This window comes from Prunus mume, linkage group LG2, assembly GCF_029339155.1.
Source record: "Prunus mume cultivar Tortuosa linkage group LG2, ASM2933915v1, whole genome shotgun sequence".
In the NCBI taxonomy this organism is placed as follows: Eukaryota; Viridiplantae; Streptophyta; class Magnoliopsida; order Rosales; family Rosaceae; genus Prunus; species Prunus mume.
The window spans coordinates 14,787,026-14,801,843 of NC_142699.1; the positions used below are offsets into that span (position 1 = coordinate 14,787,026).

The window sequence follows — 14,818 nt, forward strand, 5'->3', positions numbered from 1 at the left end:
CTGGTTTGGGTGGGAGTAGGATTGCAACATTAATTAATTTAAGAAACTCTTGATAATCTTCTTTTCCACGTGGCGTACCCTGATTGGAGACGAAAATATATGCTCCCACAATATGTATTTCTTGTTAGGTGGAAAATGCAGCCAGCACATCGACCCCCGGAGCAATAATGTCTGGTTTTAGAATACTTGGATTGATTGGGTCTGGTCCTCTTGAAGAGAAATGGGCCACTTGTGGTGCTGGTTTTGCACCAAACTTTGTGTGCACAAAGGTCAGGCTCTTAGCTTGAGTTGCGGTGACCTTTGTTACATGTTCTCTAATCAAAGCCACTATATATCAGATGACAGAACCATGGCAGGAATGTTGAACTCTTCTGGGACCATAGTTGAGAGATTGGTCATGAAGATTCCAGCAAAAGCACCTGCCTTCTCTACGTGTTCCTTTTGTTGTCCAACATCAAACTCCGTAGTGTTATCACATAAGACAACCTTTCCATCCACTTCTTTAGGATCCAATGCCCCAAAGTCGCATGTTGCTTTCTTCACATTTTCTTTCCCATAATACAATGGCTTATCTGTAATGTAAGCGCTCACTGGGAAGTAGGATGTTCCTTCAACTATCAAGTTATTATCTATAGTCATTGATGCAGTGAGACTACGATCAAGCGTGCCAGCTCCTACTGTTGTGATCCAGGGTGCTCCATTGTTCATCGAATTGGAGTTGCCATCATTCCCAGCAGAACAGACGATAACAATACCTTTCTCAATCGCTGAAAGCGAAGCAATGGCAATGACATCATCATAGTAAGGGAGCCTTTGCAAGCCAATCGACAGCGATATGATATCAACGCCATCAGCAATTGCCTGGTCCATCCCGGCAAGCACATCGCTGCTTGCACTAAATATGGTATCTTCTGACCACAAGACCTTGTGCATGGCCACATGTGCGCGCGGTGCCACCCCTCTTGCTGTGCCTTTGCGTATCCAAAATGACTTGCACTGACTACACGATGGCCTGTAGCTGTTGATGATGTGTGGGTTCCGTGACCTAAGGAGTCTCTTGGTGAGTCATAGTCATATTCCGAGATGGGTTGTCCTGCAGCTTTGAGCCCTTTGCTAAAAGATTGAGCCCCAATGAGCTTCTTGTTGCATAGAGATGAGGTGAATGCTGTTCCATTTTCGCACTTGCCTTTCCATCTTTCTGGCACTTGTGGCATTCCCTTATCACTGAAGCTCTCACTCTCTGGCCAAATTCCTGAATCAATAACTCCTATGATCACGCCTTCGCCGTAGGACGCAGCAGGCCATAAGCCAAGTTTGTGTTTGAGACCAAGAAACTTGGGGCTATGTGTTGTGTACAACTGTCCAAAAGACTCCGGGTGAGTGGCAACATGAGCCGAAGATTTCTCCAGTTCAGACAGCTGAGAGGGTGTGAGCCTGGCGCTGAAGCCGGGCATGACATGGTTGTATGAGTACAGCAACATTTCACTGTCATTTTGATCTGCTTGAGGTGATGGTAGTGATTTTAGGATGGACCTGTGCCATGACTCATGGGTTAAGAAAGATGCAGGTTTGTGGGAGTTGTTCATGTGGATAATATATGTCTTGTATTCTTCAGCAGTGTTTATTTGCAGCAGCATTGAGAGTAGCAGAGGCAAGATCATGTAGCACAAGCCCATCTTTGTAGTTAGGCCTCTTATGGCAGAGGAGATGTGGGAGATGCAAATAACAGAAGGGTTTTGGGAGCTTTATAAATATTTAAAAACAAACATGTTGTTTATTAGCGTATATGGTTTAATTAGAAGGTCATGTTCAAGTACTTGCATGTGTAATTAATTGGCTTAGGATTTTGGAGCAAAGATTTTTACAAAACTCTTTTCCAAGAGCCATAAATTTAAAGTGATTTGGAGATATTCTCTATCATTGAATGGAAATGAAAGACATAACATAAACATGAAACCCTTCATAATTTTTCTATAATGAGCAATAAACAAAAGTGCTTTGGTGATTTTCACTATAATTCTTTTCCATAGAACCACATTGTGGGAGAGAGAAGTTGAACACCAGTCCTTGAGTGGCTCTTAACAACTTAAGCTATAAACCCCTTAGATTCTCTGTAAATCTGTGTATTAAGATTCTAACCCTTTAGTTTTTTTTTCTCTGTCTTTGTTAGGTAATTTGATCACTATGCAGGCTACGCCCAATCAGTTCAAGACATCCGCAATATGTTATCTAACTGCAGCAGTGTATTGCTACCATTTGGTAACATTCTTTAGTCTGTTTCAACCCCAAAATTTGTTATCATTCATAAGCTAGCAAGGGGAGCAAGTCAAAATAATTTTCTTGGTAAATTTGGTCTCTAAATATGGGCCGTTGAAAGAAGAGAAAATTAAGGTGATTTTGTTAGATATTATCTAAATAACCATGGTAATTATCTTATAAAAATTATTGGAAATTTTATGGCATTTTAATTATTCGAATATATTTCATGCTTGGAAATCAAGAAAAATCAGATAATTTACCTGAAGGGAGTGATGCAATCGGGTGATTTAAGGAGAAGTTATTGTGCAAATATCATGGGTGGGATGTTTTACCTAGTATTTTACTGTCATGTGTCCTGGGTTTGAACTCAATTGGGCCTTACCAATTATGGGTAGCCAAGTGCTAATTATAGAATCTGAAGAGGCCTAGCGGATCATCCCAAAATGTCTTGTTTGTAAAATAGAAAAAGAAAGTTAGTGAACCGAAATTGTTTGAAATATTAAATATGGGTTAGGTCAGTTGGTAAATACCCTCTGTTTGCCTCATTTCACTCGAGTTCACACTCCATTTCCCATCCAATAAAATAGTTCAGAATATCGTATTTGTCAAAACAAAAATAACAAAAAATTTGAAATGTAGTTTGTTTTGGTAAGATGGGGAAAGAAATTGCACTGCAACTTTTGCTTTAACCTTCTTTTTTTTTGGTAGTTTTGATGCTCAAAATGAAAATGGGCACAACAAGAATGAGCCGACGTGCAACTAACAACCAACCAGTTGACTCTGGAATTTGGTAATGTCATGATCAAAATGCACCGCCCATTTTCATAAGGTTGCTTTTTCCTTCTATAGAATACCTTCTATGCTTTGCTCGGTTGCACTTTGGCAGTACAAAAGGAAAATCCTAGAGTGGCGGTCCATTACAATTGTGCACTATAAAAACAACCATATTCCCTTAGACACAAGCAACTGATCTCATCCTCTGGTTTGGTCTGAGTGAAACTAAAACATCAAGCTCACCCTTCACTTGGAAGGATGAAACCAATTGGAGAATCGTGCCAAATTTTCAAAAATATTTTATTATTATCTTTAAACCCAGATAAATGATCATGTATATAAGATTATGATGCATGTGGTTTATTATCTGGCCTACTTGTACATGAAAATAACCAATAATATGTAATTGGTGTGCCATAACGTGTCAAATGGCACAAAGTGACTAAGAGCTCGTTTGAGAGTGCTTCTTCCCAAAGTGCTTATGCCAATAGCTCTTATCCTAGTAGCGCTTATGACATAAACGCTTCTAAAAAGAAGCAGTTTGTCGTTTGGATGTCACATTTAAAAGTGATTTTGCTTTTGATATTTTGTTGAGTGTTTGGCTGACACAGTAAAAACGTTTTTAAAAGTACTTAAAAAAAATTTAAAGAATCCCAAAATATTATAATAAATATAGAAAATAAAAATTCATAGGATCCCAAAATAAAAACACGACTTAAAAAAGTATGAACTTCGCCAAGTATAATTTTTAATCATTATGTTGTTAAATGATAATCCTTCACAAGGTCCGCTTCAGTTGAACTCTGTAATTTTCCCCATGCTTAACCTGTAACCCTCTGTAGGTTTGAACGTATTGTTTCGTTAGTTAGTGGCTTCAAAGCAACTTCTCTATGGACGTAATTTAAACAGTTTTCTCTTTGTGGCCAAATATTGACTACCATGCACCTGTGCATCCATACCCTACTCAATGTGCATTAGCGCAAGTTCTCTGTTTCCAACTGTAGTTTAGGTCCTGTTGGATATGCCTCCCGTTATTAGCTCATGTATGTTTTTCTGTTTGTTTTCATGTAGAGCTCACTACAAGAAAAAAGGTATGTAGTGACCAATTTCTTTGTGATCAAATTAATACTGGTCATAAATACAATAACCATCATAACAAATTTTAGTGTGGCCTGGCATCATAACAACCATCATCAGGTTACTTAAATTTAAATGAAGGTGTTGTACCGGTTTTTCAATTATCAATTTATTAGTTAGAATCTGATTCTTGGGGTTTGAGGATTGATATGTGTTTGATGTTGCTTGTTGTACAGGGTTTGGGCAATTTGATTGGAGTATTGCAGAAAAGACCAAGCTTCATGCTTATCAACCAAAGCTTTTCATAGGACTGTCCTTGACAAGGTAAAAGGGGCACTCTGCATGTTTGACAATGTTCTCATCATTATGACCAAAGGGAGTATGTGCATTCTTAATTTTGAGGCATGCATTTGCAGAAAGTTACATGCAACTGATATCGTTCAATGGTTTTCTAAGTTGTGATGTTATTGCATTATTTTATGGAATATTTTCTTTTGATTAGGTTTTAGGTCAATGTAAATGGCATGCGTCACTTGACTCTGATTTTGTTTATGGGGAGTGTATTTGGCACAATCTTAATCCATTTGTAAGAAACTGGAAGATGTATATTCATCAATGACGAGGAACTCCAAAGACATGTTCTGATCTGATTATTTTTTGTTGGATGTCTTTTTTCGTCAATTGGATCAATCAATGCATAATGTTCAGATTGTTTTGTGGTGGATGCCCTTTTTCTTTTTTCTAATCCTAAGGTGCATGATTCACAGTTTTAGTTGCAGGTAAGTCTGATCCAGAGGTAATTAGACACTCTTCCCTTTAATAGAAATTGTTGAAAAATTGTCTCATATTTATTCAAAATGCAATAATATATGCTGACTTTATACATTGCTGTTTTAGTTTTAACAACATTGGTTTCTCCACTGACTAAATTTAAAATCTTGTCTTATGTTCATTTTAAGCAGTGATGAGTATTAATTTAGAGGATCTACCAGTGGACAACACTTAAAGGATTGGGATTCTACTCAGACAAATTTGCCTATTCTTGCCAGTTTTGCTCGGCAGGGAAGAATGTTTCTTAACCTTCCACTCTCTGGGCCAGAAATTCATGAAGAGGTATGAATCTCTTTGGTTTGTTTCATTATTTCACATTTCACTATTTTGGTTTGATCTGCGTCAAGATCTTGCTACCTTCTATTCTATGGTATCTATCTGCTGATCTTGCTATTCTATTCTATGGTATCTATCCTGACATTTTGCTACAGTTTTTAAGGGCCTTAATATCACAACAAGGCATAAAAAATTCTTCACAAAAAGCATTTCAAACATATATTATGGTGCAGCAGCAGAACTGCTTCAATCCAAGCATCCTGTAAGAGTTATGTGGCCTAGCTTAAGGTAGTTTTACTTTTCTATCTTTCTTTCTGGGTCTAGAGGGTTAGATGTTGATCTTGATCTCATATGTATGCTTTATCTATGTTGGACAGAGCTTCTAATTTATTTTCTTGCTAATGATATATGTGTCTTTATTTCAATAGTGGAATACTGGTTTTGATTGTAATTAATGCATTTTCGTGATGCTTTTAGTCACTTTGCGAAATGGAGCATGAAAATGCCAAATTCCTTAATGCTAAAGGAGAGCTCAGTGATGAAAATGTCTCTTCATATGAGAAACAGCGGAAATCTTATGAACAATTGCACCGCAATGTCTCATTGTAAGTTGCTTTACATTTTTGCTGCCATTTATTTTCATTTTTTAATTCATGACTTGGTGATGCAGGTCAGATGGACTACGTAGTTTGGTAAACAGTTGGCAAAAGAGTTGAAGTTGCAACCAGATGGATAATATGCTTGCTGTTGAAGGTTCCACCAGAAGAGCAGAAGCTTGCAGTCAGTCAACTGTGGTGAATCATATTTTTATGTTTTTGGATCAGTTGACATATCTAGGTTGGGTTGTAGAGTCATCTAGGTTTGTTTTTGCGAGAGATGTATGTCTAGACTTGGATTTGAAGTTGTTCAAACTTGGATAGCTTGTGAGTTTGGTGGAAGAATGTTGATATTTTTTGAATGCAATGAATTATTTTGTACTATTTTTTTATTATCAAAATTGTTTCCGCAGCACCATGTATGAAAAAGAATTAGATGTTATTTCATATATTGGTACACAACAAAGAACAGGGAAAATAAACCAATTAGTTACGAATTTTTCAAATACATTAGTGACCAACTAAGTAGGTCAGTAATTTAGTCACAGTGACCCACTTTTAGCAAAAAAATGAAAATAAAAACTCACATTGTTACTAGAAATTAGTGCGATAAACATTCTAAGAATTTCATACTTCACTTACGCACTAAACACATAAACTTGAGACATCATTTTATTCGAGATCACATAGATTATGTAGTTAAAATTCCCTTTTTATTTAAAAAAAATTAGAATGGCATGCAAAGATATTAAAGTGTAAACAGTCCTGACCAATAGATAGCAATTTGCCATTTTGCTTTGACTTCAATTATAGTGTCTCACCAAAGATAATTTTTAGATTCAAATCAAATAAGGATTTTATGATTTTAGTATGAAGTATATATTGACACCATATTTTTAGCCTAAATCATATTTTGCACTAAAACCGAATTTTCATATTTTGTGGTGAGAATTTGATTTTCTAGTATTTTTATTTGAATCCAAATGGGGGGTACTTGTAAACTTAAGTAAATGGCAAAGACATTTACTTAAATGTTGAGTGGAAATAAGGACAGATTGGAGAAAGCAGTGAAAATTGGGGGAAAATTGGGGGTTTTGTAATGGAGGAATCGGATTTGTGGAGAAGGAGAGGCTGGAGGATCGTTGGTCATTATCTTTTTTCTTTAGACCTGGCCCACCGTCGTTTTGCCCAGGTTGGTTTTTAAAAAAAGACGCGCGCCAGCCAGCCTCCTTCTTCTTCAACCTTTCAGCGAACTCTTCCTTCTTCTTTCAGGCATTTCGTCGACCACGTGGTGTGCAGCTCCAAGAGGTCGCACTAGCAGAAGGGACCTCTAAGCTTATTTTCATGGCTTCCAAGAGGTCGTGCGACCCCATTGACACTGTGGCTCCGCCTCTGGTCACGTGACCCACTTTTAGTGACCAAAATACGTGTTGTAGTGACCAAATTGTAAACCCTTTAGTGATCAAAGTTGCAGTCACTAATGGCTTTTTCTTTAGTGACCAAACAAAGGAAATCACTAATTCTTTGGATTATAGTGACCAATACTTGTAGTTGGCCACTAAATAGAATTTGTGTCGAGCTTCTAGTGACCACCCAGTGACCACCGATATTTGGACACTAGTTGTATTCAGTGACCAAAATCGATACTTTTTGTGACCAATTTGCTGGCCACTAATAAACATTTTTCTTGTAGTGGCTGGCACGACGTGACAAGGAGAGAAGGGAAATAAGACAGAGGTGGGTCTGGGGCTCCATCGCTGCTGCCTTAACTCTTAGTATTGTAGCCTTGGCGCATACTCTTATATCCCGTCTGTTGGGCTTTTTTGGGTTTTAATAGGAGACAAAAAGAGAGAGAGAAAAAAAAAAAAAGAAAAGAAAGAAAGGGTATTTTGGCATTTAAAAAAATTAAATATAGATATTTTTGGTATTTTTAAAGTTTCATTAAAGGGAGCCAAGTGCTTCCCTTGTTTTTGTCCTGCAACGCTTTTAAGAAGAAGCACCTCTCCAGTGCTTCTTCCAAAACTACTCCAAGTGTTTTTGGATCTCACCCAAAGCAGTTTTGCAATTTTTGCCAAACACCATTTTTAAAAGACAAAAACGCTTTCACCCATTTAAAAGCGATTTTCGCTACTCCTAAAGCACTCCCAAACGAGCCCTAAATTTTATGTTAACTTTTTTTGAAAGGAACATCTGAACCAGCATGAGGAAAAAACCAAACATGCCCAGGAAATTTCTCTTCCTTTTACTTTTTTTTGAAAGTGATAGGAACATGGTGGGTTCACTCTATTTTTGTTAATTATATTGATATTTACGTCCACTTGCTGCCTTAGGCATGCGGTGGTTACCCAATTCACCATATTCCCCTGTTTTTGTGGCGGTCCATGCATATAATGACATGCTGTCATATAGCAGCAAGCAAGCAACCAAGGAGCAATGCTAACCAGGTCTAATCGCATTAACTTGTAGATTAGTGGTCTTATGTTCGAACTCTCATGACACTTTAGTAGTATGTGTGAGAAAACCCCCCCTCCCTTTTTCTTACTTTGGCGCAACAACAACAAAAACAACCATAGAGCATCATCAAGATGGCCTTGCCAAACGAAGGATCCTGATCTAGGAACTGAAATGTTAAGGATCACAATGATTAGAATCCATTAGTTAGGGGAGTGTGTATATTTTGAAGTCAAGCCATCCATTATCCATCAAATCCATAAATGTATGGGCAATTGGGGCATCAATCATGTATGGAGATGATGAGATCAAGGGTCCCCTTCAAATTATAAGATTCCAAATGGACAAGTTGGAATAAATCAGATGGTGGTGAGGAATATCTTGATTGGTTCCCATGCTCCTTAAAGCTCTATAAAAATTACGAACTGTACAAATTCAATATTGCTCAATTTCAATGGCTATTGGTCATCATGTTCGCTTGTGTTTTGGGCTTGCCATTGCCATTATCTCTACCACTTTGGCTCAACCCAACAATTATATCATCCACATGGACTCAACCATGATGCCAAAAGCCTTTGCTGATCACCATTCATGGTACTTGGCCACAGTAAACTCTGCACTGAGCAAGTTTAGGCCAAACACCACCACAACCTCCTCTTCTTCTGCCCTCTCTTCTAAACTTATTTACAGTTATACTCATGTCATAAATGGGTTCAGTGCAAGTCTCTCTCTTTCTGAGCTCGAGGCCTTAAAAACCTCTCCAGGCTACATTTCTTCAGTCAAAGACTTGCCAGTAAAACCAGACACAACTCACTCCTCTCAGTTTCTTGGCCTCAGTTCCAAATCTGGAGCTTGGCCGGTTGCAGATTATGGCAAAGATGTCATAATTGGAGTGGTGGACTCTGGTGTTTGGCCAGAAAGTGAGAGCTTTAGTGACGATGGAATGTCAGAAATCCCACCAAGATGGAAAGGTGAATGTGAGAGCGGCACCCAATTCAACTCCTCTTTGTGCAACAAAAAGTTGATTGGGGCAAGGTTCTTTAACAAAGGGCTCATTGCGCAGAACCCCAACTTGACCATTTCTGTGAATTCAACAAGGGACACAGATGGGCATGGGACCCACACCTCATCCACAGCAGCTGGAAATTATGTGCCCGGGGCATCTTATTTTGGTTATGCACCGGGCACAGCTAGTGGCATGGCTCCGAAGGCTCACGTGGCCATGTACAAGGCTCTTTGGGAAGAGGACGCTTTGTCTTCTGATATAATTGCTGCCATTGAGCAAGCGATTATAGACGGTGTGGATGTTTTGTCCTTGTCATTTGGGCTTGATGGGGTTGCTTTGTATGAGGACCCTGTTGCCATAGCCACATTTTCAGCCTTGGAGAAAGGTGTCTTTGTGTCCACATCTGCAGGAAATGAGGGCCCTTTCTTAGGCACCTTGCACAATGGCATCCCATGGGTTCTCACCGTTGCCGCCGGCACAATCGACCGTGATTTTGAAGGAACTGCGCATTTTGGCAACGGAGGCTCCGTCACGGGGTCTACTCTTTTTCCGGGGAATTCATCTTCAACCCAATTCCCAATTGTTTTCCTTGATGCATGTGACAGTTTGAAAAAATTGAAACAGGTGGGGAAGAAGATAGTTGTGTGCCAGGACAGAAATGATTCGTTAGGCGAACAACTTTATAATGTTAACAAAGCACCTGTTGCCGGAGGCCTTTTTATTACCGACAACACTGACTTGGAGCTGTTCCTCCAAAGCCCGTTTCCGACAATCTTTCTCAGTCCAAAGGAAGGCGAAGCGATCAAAGATTACATCAACAGCAACTCTCAGCCAACAGCAAGCTTGGAATTTCAAAAGACAATTCTTGGTGCCAAACCAGCACCAGTTACAACAAGCTACACCTCTAGAGGGCCATCCCCCAGCTTCCCATTTACCCTGAAGCCAGACATTCTGGCTCCAGGGTCATTAATCCTAGCTGCATGGCCTCAAAATAACACGATAGCCGTGGTGAACAAAAAAGACTTGTTTGGTAATTTTAATCTATTGTCAGGGACATCCATGGCGTGCCCTCATGCAGCCGGTCTAGCCGCTCTTCTAAAAGCTGCATATCCAAAATGGAGCCCTGCTGCTATTAGATCGGCCATGATGACAACATCAGACACATTGGATAACACTCTCAGCCCCATTAAAGACATTGGTGATGGTTACCAGCCAGCCAGTCCTCTAGCCATGGGAGCAGGTCATGTCAATCCCAACAAAGCCCTTGACCCGGGGCTCATATACGACGCGGACATAGAAGATTACATAAATCTCCTCTGCGCACTGAACTACACCAACAAGCAAATCCAAACCATCACCAAATCAGCCTCGAACAATTGCTCAAGTCCTTCCTTAGATCTTAACTATCCTTCTTTCATTGCATTCTTCAACGCAAACGATTCGAAGCCGGATGTACAAACCACTCAAGAATTCCGGAGGACAGTGACCTACATAGGAAAGGGACAGTCGACCTACGTTGCAAGCGTTACACCCTTAAAAGGGTTTGAGGTTGCAGTGGTTCCAAACACATTCAAGTTCAAGGAGGAGGGTGAGAAGCTGAGCTTTGTGCTGAGTATAAAAGGTCCAAGACGAACGAAGGAAACTGTGGCTTTTGGCTATCTAACTTGGGCGGAGAGTGGAGGTGAACATGTGGTGAGAAGCCCCGTCGTGGCCACAAACCTCAGCTCAGAGACGGTGTCGCGGCAGAGCTAACTTGCATGCTCTAGCAAGCATGAGATCATTCCCCTTTGCTATAAATAAATTAAAGTTTATAGTTTATAAATCACATCAGGATCAGGCTAGCTAACAGCAGGTTGGTGTTGTTGTTACTCAAATTAAAGCTGGCAGCTAGCAATTTAAGATTATTGGGAAAGGTTTTGTGTGGTTGTTAGTCGATGGTAAGTAACGTACCATATTAGAAGACATTATTTAGAGATTGTCGTATTGATAAAAATAAAAATAAACAGCTCAACTTTATGTGTTTATTTTGGCCGGACACACTATTTAAATGATTAATCATCTAAAAATTAACGTGAATAAGGTTACATGATTATTATCCACAGGACTTGGAAAAAAAGTAGTCCTGCTTTTATATAATTCAACAATTATTATCAGTACAACTTACAAAAACAAAACTACATAAATTAGCTACAGTGTCTTTGGATCCGTCTCCATCACATCCCCATTGATCTCTGCCATTAAAATCGGTGCTTCTAGTAGTGTTTACTTGGAATTTTAAAAAAATCATTTTTCGCAATTAAAAATAAGTCGATGAAAGTGAAATACTACTAAACCAAAAGCTAATTAGTTAGTAAAAGCATGCATAAGTGCGCACAAATATGTGAAGCTGCCTTTAGCAAAAGGCAGAAGGATAATGTTGGATTGGAAGTAGGTGAAGAATAGAACCTCTTTTTAACATCAAAACTTTTTTATTTGAAATGACATGAAAATCATTATGACCCCCTTGTATCTTTTCTGGATAACATTTTACTTCGGGTAGATTTTTTTTTTTAACCCCTTTTTTTCCCATCTAAAATTGGGGTAAGTCGTCTGTCATATTAATTCCAGCCTGGGAAATGACTTTTTTTCACTTTTCTTTTTTCAGGGAGTGTTTCCAATAATTGGAGTTGGAACTTGGAAGCAAAGAAAGGGTCTGTGTTTTTCACAGTACACCAGCAAAAAAGAATCAGAAAAGTGGGAATGAGAAAGTGACACGACCCATTAGCAACAAGCAAACTCACATGGGATGGGAGTGGGGATTGTCCCAATTTATCTTCATATATCTTTTCTATCTTTTCTTCACTTCGGCTATATATTTACCGCACTATGATTAAAATTGCATGCTGCGTGAACAAAATTTAACTTTTCAAACCCTTACGAATACATAAGATTTAGTGGATATATTACAAGGGGTTTGTAGTTTAAGTAATTAATTAAAATCTCAGTTATCTCTTCACTCGATGTTCTAAGTTTGATTCTCTCTGTAATTCAACTATCGATAACGCAGCTGTCATATAAATTAAACTGAAAATACAGCCATGCATTTGGCGAACTGATGGCGACTCAGTTTTCAAACTGCATCAAATATTGTCATATAAGGGCATTTGGCGTGATTCAGTTTTCTTTATTGGAACTTGCCAGGCACGTCTTTTTGATTGAACAGTTTGGACTGTAGCTCCATGAAATGCATGCAGTGCTCCAAAGACATGAAAAAGATTGCAGCAAATCGAGTCTCGTCCACTTAAACTATTTTGTAAGGTTTTTGGTAATATTATTATTTTGCGTGAGAAAACAAAACCTCTCACAGCTGCGTAGTACTAATACTAATACGTTTTATAAGTCTGGAACTTTTGATCCATCATTTTTGTCAGTTATGGCGATAAGTCTCTGCAACCTCTTCCCAAATTTTAAATTCCAATTAAGTCAACATGATGATCGAACCATATCTCACAATCCTGTGGCTGCCCGTTGAAAATGGAAACATGGATGGGCCATGATTTCAAGGACATGTTAGAAAAGATGAATGTTGCAATAATGGAGTAATTCAAATATCAGTACAATTATCGTTCGTATAAAAATAAAAAATTTAAAAATATCTCAGTATAATTTACAAATAAAATGAGAAATTATATAATAATACGATAATATAATCACATATTATATCTTGTACACATATTATAATATGAGTGAACGACATGGTTTATTTTCTCCCTTTTAGGGAATAGTATCAATAAATATCCACTTATAATATGTGTACAAGATATATCACATTGTCATATTACCGTAATATTCTATAATTACTCAAGTTGACAAAACAATTTTGAAAATTCGCAGTACTTAAATATTTTAACATGGATTTTTGTAATATCTTTTTTAACGTAAGTTTTGGGGGCTCTGGAAGGAAACCAACCAAGCCTGCATTAATGATTTAGCCCATTGGCAAGTTCATTCAGCCCATGGGTCAAACTCAACCCACATTTATGATTTGGACCGGTTGAACTGGCATGCCAACAACAACGCGTAGCGGATTGTACAGCCCACGGGCTTTTCTTTTCCTTTCAATTTTGGTCTTAAAATCCTTTGCAACCATATGGATAATATGCTTGCTGTTGAAGGTTCCACCAGAAGAGCAGAAGCTTGCAGTCAGTCAACTGTGGTGAATCATATTTTCATGTTTTTGGATCAATTGACATGTCTAGGTTGGGTTGTAGAGTCATCTAGGTTTGTTTTTGCAAGAGATGTATGTCTAGACTTGGATTTGAAGTTGTTCAAACTTGGATAGCTTGTGAGTTTGGTGGAAGAATGTTGATATTTTTTGAATGCAATGAATTATTTTATACTATTTTTTTATTATCAAAATTGTTTCCGCAGCACATTTATAGCCGTGCGGCTGTACTATTTTTAATATAAAAAAAGAGGAAATCCCAACTATTTGTCGCCACTTGTCAACACAATTTTATTTTTTAAATAAATTAAAAACACGGAGTATAGCCAGTCGTACTTTTTTTTATTAAAAAGGATGACCTCTTCCTAATGCGCCACGTGACAAAAAATAAGTATAGCCGCCGGCTATATTGTTTTTAATAAAAAATTTCATAGTATAGCCGCCCGGCTAATTTTTTGTGCGTATAGCCGCTCATCTATACTATTTATTAAAGACAAGTTTTTTACAAAAAAAACAGTAAAACCTCTCGGCTATATTATTAAAAACGCTCATCTATACTATATTATTAAACCTCTTGGGAGGTTTAAAAGGGGCTATGCCCTTTAATACCAACAACAACAAAAAAAGAAAAAAAAAGGACCCTCTTAGTTGCATTAGTTTGTCCCTTATAAATATTAATTTGCTAGTTTTAACATATCCAAAGTATATATTAATCATCCACTATATGATATTTTCATGTAATTTTTATAACATATGTTATTCTTATTCAATAATATGTGAGAATTATTTGTATAATACGCGAATTTTGTGCGTCTTACTAATTTTTTTTAAAAACAATACGTGTAAAAAATATATAAATACGTACGTATAAGTACAATACGACTATTGTATGTTGCTTTTTAAAAAAACATGAGACGCGTGTATAGAATACAAATGTATTATTGAAAAATATGTACGTATGTACGTATGTACATATATACATATGTGTGTGTGTGTGTGTGTGTATATATGTAAAAGACCATAGCCGCTCATCTATACTATTTATTAAAGACAAGTTTTTTACAAAAAAAACAGTAAAACCTCTCGGCTATATTATTTTTAAAAGGAATTAGACAAAAATCGAGTATAGCCGCACGGCTATTTACTAGCAGTTAAAAAGAATTTTAAAAAATGAGTATAGCCGTGCGGCTATACAATCTTAATAACCCCAGCTATTTGTCGCCATGTGTCAACACAGTTTTATTTTCTAAATAAATTAAAAACACTGGGTATAGCCGGTGGGCGGTACTGTTTTTTTTTTAATAAAAAAAGGATGACGCTCTTTCGCTAATGTACCACGTGTCA

At 37.7% G+C, this 14,818-nt stretch overlaps 1 long non-coding RNA gene and 2 pseudogenes across 3 annotated transcripts; 2 read left to right on the forward strand and 1 right to left on the reverse strand.

The window, feature by feature from the left end:
- Positions 1 to 124: 124 nt before the first annotated feature.
- LOC103321387 (subtilisin-like protease SBT1.7 pseudogene) lies at positions 125 to 1,887 on the reverse strand (annotated as a pseudogene).
- Positions 1,888 to 5,372: 3,485 nt separating this feature from the next.
- LOC148919705 (uncharacterized) lies at positions 5,373 to 6,197 on the forward strand. Of its 2 annotated transcripts, XR_016123747.1 has the most exons (3): positions 5,373 to 5,505; positions 5,695 to 5,822; positions 5,888 to 6,197. It is a non-coding gene; the product is annotated as an uncharacterized LOC148919705 (long non-coding RNA). The 2 variants fall into 2 exon arrangements; XR_016123746.1 differs by having other exon boundaries at positions 5,695 to 6,197.
- Positions 6,198 to 8,560: 2,363 nt separating this feature from the next.
- LOC103321248 (subtilisin-like protease SBT3 pseudogene) lies at positions 8,561 to 11,294 on the forward strand (annotated as a pseudogene). The gene has a single exon (XR_016123745.1). The product of XR_016123745.1 is annotated as a subtilisin-like protease SBT3 pseudogene (transcript).
- Positions 11,295 to 14,818: the final 3,524 nt, after the last annotated feature.